This window comes from Quercus lobata, chromosome 9 (genome assembly GCF_001633185.2).
Source record: "Quercus lobata isolate SW786 chromosome 9, ValleyOak3.0 Primary Assembly, whole genome shotgun sequence".
NCBI lineage: Eukaryota > Viridiplantae > Streptophyta > Magnoliopsida > Fagales > Fagaceae > Quercus > Quercus lobata.
The window spans coordinates 25,246,462-25,253,054 of record NC_044912.1 but is presented as its reverse complement, the minus strand read 5'-3'; the positions used below and the strand labels follow the sequence as shown (position 1 = coordinate 25,253,054).

The window sequence follows — 6,593 nt, the reverse complement described above, 5'->3', positions numbered from 1 at the left end:
ATTAATTCAAAAGCAGTCTTATTTTAAAAACACCATAATTCAAAAATATCACCAACGAATAATCATAATATTCAAAGAGAGATGAATGAAGCAAAATAAAAATAATTAAAATTCACAAAATGAAGAACCAAATATCAAGAACATAGAGGGAGATTGTTAGGAGTAGAATGAACAAACCTAACATAAATTGTTAAGACTTTAGACTCAATTGGAAAGGAAGTAACTCTAAAAGTTTTAGCTTGCCAAGCTTTCTTGTATTGTTTTATACCTCCTGGAGCAAGGATATCAAGAGAGTTACAAGATGAGCGGATAACAGACCAAACAAATTGGCATGTATATCAACCATGAATAACACACCCAAAATTATAAAAATCTAAATAGATTAAAATGTTAGATTACTTAAAATTTATAACTAAATGTTTAGATTTTAAAATCAGGGTTAGATTGAGAAAGAATAGAAAGATATAATACCTGTTTTCAAAGTTTTCAAGGGCTTTAACTAATTTCTCATACTTATATTCCTTTATCTCCACCTCTACTTCTACTTTCTCCACCGCTCCTGCACCTTTTAAAATGCCAAAATAACCCAACGACGTCGTTTAATGCAATATCTTTTAAATTAAAGCATGGACACAATTAAAATGAGTGAAAAAGATCATAAATTTATGTAAACATTCAAAAATTTGGGAATTTAGATTCAAATTTTGTAATAAGAACAAAACAGTCGGGTATATTATCTTAAAGGTACTGTCTAACACAGAACAGATTGGGTTGTCGAGCTGTTTGGTTTTTCCTTTACAAATGATGTACGTTAGCTGTTTTTCCTTTCTTTCCCACTTACAAAAGTAGTATTGTTTATGAGAAAAGTTTGAGTTGAAGCCAAGAGAAGAATTTTTATAGATACAAAATATTCACGGGCAGGTTGTATGATTGAAAAAAAATATCTTACCTTCTCACAATGAATTATTGGAAAAAAAACTAAAAACAATTATAATGAGTATAACAATCACAATAAACAATATGTTCCAACCATTTAAAAGAAATATTTCTTTTATTTTGTATAACAACTCAGCTGAGTTAAATATACTTTTTAAAATGAAAATAGTCTAAAAACAAAGGAGTCATTTTTTTTTTTTGGGTTTTTTTTTATTTTTTTTTATTTAGCAAGTAAACAGAATAATGAACAAATATAGATTTCATAAACAAAACTATCTACATCAGACAAATAGTGCAATACATCTATTAGTAGCAAAGCAGTAAATGATCTGAATAATGGTTTTTATATTGACTATTTATATATAACTTTTATGCAACAGGAACTTTTTTTGAAACTTTTTTTACAGAAATTGTTAACAAACCTTGAGTCGATGCAGTTAAGTATGCAGCTCTTTATCCAAAAATGAAAGTAGAACCTACAAAATAAGTATTTTTTTTAGTTTTCTTAATTAAAATAATTTGTAAAAAATAGAATAACGAAGATCAATAATAGTGCAGTAAATGACCACCTAAATCAAGTTAATACAACGAAAGAATTAACTCCTACATCCTTTGCAACTCGAAGCACACAAAAAAGAAAGTAACATATATATTTCTAAACCTAGACATGGATCAATTAATGTTTGTCTATGTGTAGTACCAAAATGTTCAATTTCTCAAAGAAAAGAGGTACTGGCTTTGCAATCTTTAATAGTCGAAAACTGATTCACATGCTCTGGTGCATTATGATTATAGAGGTATAGAACTACAAAGATTGCAATCTTTAGGAGGCAGCAAACAAATGTGCAAGATCTGGAAGACAGCATCAAAAATAGGTCATTCTAAGCTTTAGTAGTTGGAAACAGATTCACATGCTCAGTAGCTACTGTGATATTAGAACTAAAATAAAAAGTCATATCAAGCATAATTTAACATGAAATAAAAATTGCAAAGTGGAAACAACATTAGAAATTAAGATACCATAAACAAAAATGTAATCAAAAGAAATCATAATACCATCACTTAACTGGGAAGAAGCCCAAGTTTGAAAAACCCCACTAAAGTATTCGATTTGTACCACAATAAGACATAGAAACAATAAATATATTAGTAAGTATATGAAAAATTGATAATCACAATCAAATTCAAAAATCAAATGGAAAGACATGTCAATCTCACTGTCCACTGGACTGTTTTTGTAAAGAGATATGCATGTTTTAATTTACTATGTAGTTTTAGAGAAACAAAAAAGAAAAAAACAGTTCTTGACAATATCTGAGGACCTTAAACAATCATATATTATGAACATTCTCTGTTAACAAAAAGAATTTTTCTTTCAAAAAAACACGTGCCCAAACATAAGCCTAAATTTTTTATAAATCCAAACATAAGCCTAAATTAAAACAAATTCAAATAAAAAACGATATTAAAAACTCCAGCAACCTGAAATTGAAACAAACCCCAGCAGCAACCCAAAATAAATTAATTAAACAAACCCCAGCAGTAGCCCATAACTATCTGCAACACAGCCCATACATGTCACTAAAAATTCTGAAAACACAATCTTCAACAATATGAATTAATTTTTCAGCCAAAATAAATTAATCATCAAGCCGACTCTTAGGCCTTTCAAAAACACAGGAAAAAAAAAATCGATACTATCTCCACCATGAAACCCATCGATATTTACAATATCTTCTTACCAAACCTGTAGAATTTGAAATCCCTAAATCGATAGAAAACCTAATTGAAGACATATAATTAAAACATAACTTTGAGGCTCTGTTCCATTTAAACCAATTTCAATCTGAATTTTAACCCATATCAATCAAATAAAATTGAAACTTGAAAAAGATCAGGTTGGAATTCTTCATACCTGAAAAATCGTCCAACATTAGAAGCGGAAAAGGATCCAAATTCATCCAACATCAGAAACGGAAAACAATCCAAATTCTTCAAGTCAATCCTGAAAATCAAATGCCCAGAAAGGGGGCCAAAAAATAATCAATGCCCAGATGATAAAAACTCAAGAACAAAATAACCATGAATCAAAATTGACTTCAACCAAAGGAGTTGTGGCTGAGAAAAGGAGGGAGTTGCATTGAATGAGAGAGTTAAAGAAAAAGAAGGAGATGGGAGTGAGCTTGAAATAGAGAGAGTTTGATCAAGGGTTTTGTTAGGGCTGATTTTGCGTTTGAGAGATAGGTTTGAGATAGTTGCGGCTGAAACCTCTGGTTTGTAATTTGTATTTGGTGGAAAAAAAAAAGATTTATTATTATTTATTTAAGTATTGGCTGAAACCTACGGTTTGTAATTTGTATTTGGTGCAAAAAAAAAAAAGATACGGTTTGTAATTTGTATTTGGTGGAAAAAAAAAGATTTATTATTATTTATTTAGGTATTGTTGACGTGAAAAATTGTGGGAGCTTAAAAAGCTTCGGTTATATATATATAGATAAGTATTATTTTTCTAATGTAAATAATATGATGTATCATTATTATTATTATTTTTTTACGTAAATGATGAGTATAATCTTAAATGATTAACAAACTTGTTTTGTAGGATCTCATTCAATGCATTTTATCTTTACTATTGTCTTCATATTATTTAAAGATAAATTCTCCTATGAAAATTGTTTTACATGTACTTTTGGTATTTCTTGTATAGGATCATATTTTTTACCATTCTTATCATTGAATTTTTTTAAAGAAAATATTAATTTAATGGCATTTAGTGAGATAGTATATGCTATTTATTAGACTCTTTGTTATTATAAATTTTAGAAATATGCACTTGTCAATTATTTCAGCAACCTCAGGGATCTCAAGATTTATATATATTTTTGTTGCGCTGATCAATGACAGAGAATTTGTCTGCATAAATTGCATAGAACATTATTAATAGACAAAAGTATATTAAATTGAAATTGGGAAAAATGGAGACATGATTTCATGAGAATGATATTTTCTAGAAGTATCATCTATACTTGGGGAAGGAAGAAGAGAGTTTTTAAGAGGGTAAGAGTGTTTGTTTTGATTGACACATGAGAAGGGTCAAACTTGGGTCATGATATGTAAGATAATAACTGTCCTTGAGTTTTTCATAAGGTTTGGTCTACTTTTAAAGATAGTTCATTTTGTAGTGAATAACTTTTGGTCTAATTGTCAAGAACAACCCATATTTTATATAATAGTAAAAAGAAGTTACTATGATATTTTAGGTAACAGTAAAAAAAACTTAATAAAAAGAGGTGAAAAATGCTAAATTTATATAATAGTAAAAATAAGTTACTATGATCTATTGGGTAATAGTAAAAAAAAACTTAATGAAAAGAGGTAAAAAATTGCTAAATGCGACAATAGAGTGCCATGTGGCAGGACCTCATGCACTCTCACATGAGCTCATTGCTTATATATATATATATATATATATATATATTGATTATAGAAACCTCTTCATAACCTTTTCCATAGCTCAATCTAAAAATACTTTAGTGGAGAAAGCATGTTTTGTGGTATTCACGTTTTAATGGAGTTGTACATGTCTAATATTCAATGAATAATTATAGATTTACAAACTAGTAAATTTTACTTTGTAGACTAAATAAATGTCTAAATGTGTATAATCTTACAAACACTAGTGTATAATCCCGTGCATATGCATAGGTACATTTAAAAACAATTACAATTGCATATATATATATATATATATGATTTAGAATATAGTTGGATTTTTCGGTGTTTGCATCCAATAATTCGCTTGTCACAAAAATTAAAAAATTAGATGGGACACTTGGCACAAAATTATACTCCAATTTAGAATTTAATTGGATTTTCTCTCTGTTTTGACTATTAATATATATAGATTTATTTAGCCGGTAATTCTTACTTTGTTTAGAACAAATTTTGTTGTGATTTAGAACACAACACCCACCACCTATTATCTTAGAGCATAGCTTTAAATTAGTCAGGTGAGAAAAAAGTATTCACATGAGAACACTAGCACACAAAATCCAGGACAATAGGTGCACTGGTCACTCTTACACTCAATATGGACTATAAAGCGATACAGACAAATACTAGGTCACAACTTCAGGACACAAGGTTCTCTAATAATATATAGGGGATATTGGGCGTTTGCCCTTATTTTGCAAAAATAATAGTAATATGTCCCTGTTTTGAAACTATTTAGGTCCGTGTCCCTATTTTATTACTCGATTATGTAACAGTCAGGTTCTTCAATGTAACTCGATTTTACTATGATCGAGTTTGTTTCACGTTTTTGCCACTCTGGATTGCCACCGTGGCTTTTCCCAAATTTTTAATTAAGCTAGAACTTGATTCTATTAAAATCGGGTTCTTGAGGGAAATTTGCATCACCAACTTGCATGTGAATTTTTTTTGTCGTGTATGTAACTCGATTAAAGGAATATAGAATACACTAGAATTTTAAAAAGAATACTTGACCTCAAGATAATCAAGTTGGGGTGCTATACACCCTTGCATTCATAGATTCATAGATTCACAGACTCACAGATTTTCCTCACAAGTTTTCCTCATAGCTTCTCCTCACAGATCCACAGCTATACATCCCTAGATTCGGTGTTATCTCTCTATCATCTCAAGTAAAAAAACTCATATCAGAATTTGATGCACATAGAGAATTTTATGGCGTAGGTGAGGACAAGTTTTAGATATTGCAAAGGTTAATTATCCAAAATTTATTTTCATACTAGAGAAAAATTTTCATTTGATAGGTTGTATTGCTTGTGCTTTGGTATTTTGTTGAATGAGTGTTATGTGAGTGCATTGGGGTTATATTAGTTCTTTGGTGTTGTAAATTTTAATTACCAAAAATGGAAATCCTTAAATGTGCTAGAAATAATGTACAATTAATCTTATTTGGGTGATGAGTGTTATGTGAGTGCATTAGGGTTATATTGGTTCTTTGGTGTTGTGAATTTTAATTACAAAAAATGGAAATCCCTAAATTTGCAAGAAGTAATGTGCAATAAATCTTATTTGGGTGATGAGTGTTATGTGAGTACATTGGGGTTATATTGGTTCTTTGGTGTTGTAAATTTTAATTATAAAAAATGAAAATCTTTATATTTGCTAGAAGTAATGAACAATAAATCTTAATGCATTTCATACTTCATGTTGAAAAATGAATATTTAAAAAACATAAATTTGCATTATGCAACCGAAGGTGTATGTAGGTAGTAAGCATAAGTTCTTATTTTACAAATTTGAACGTACATAATCATCATTGTCAGACATTAACAACAACACTATGTATTACACACAACGGGTAGACATTAACAACATCTAATCTTTGTAGGTAGATGTGAGAGACCGGGAAAGTTGGCTCTCAAAAAAGAGAGATTTTTAGATTGCTTTTTAAGGCACCTCTCTTTTTGGGTAAGTGGTGTGGAGTCGCCACTTATTTTTTATACATAAAAAAAGAAAAAGAAAAAAAAAAAGAAAAAAGAAAGAAAGATAAGAAAAACTAAATACAACATGACTGAATAGCATCCTTTCATTGATTGAATTAAAAATTACATAATTGAAAAATCTAAAATTACATGGCTTTGGGCCCTAGTTACAATCTACCAAAA

At 29.2% G+C, this 6,593-nt stretch overlaps 1 long non-coding RNA gene across 1 annotated transcript; it reads right to left on the bottom strand.

The window, feature by feature from the left end:
• Positions 1 to 493: 493 nt before the first annotated feature.
• On the bottom strand, positions 494 to 3,094 carry LOC115959740. The gene is made up of 5 exons (XR_004084977.1): positions 2,852 to 3,094; positions 1,993 to 2,033; positions 1,637 to 1,788; positions 1,359 to 1,412; positions 494 to 565 (listed from the first exon to the last, which is right to left on the bottom strand). It is a non-coding gene; the product is annotated as an uncharacterized LOC115959740 (long non-coding RNA).
• Between the last annotated feature and the right edge of the window lie 3,499 nt (positions 3,095 to 6,593).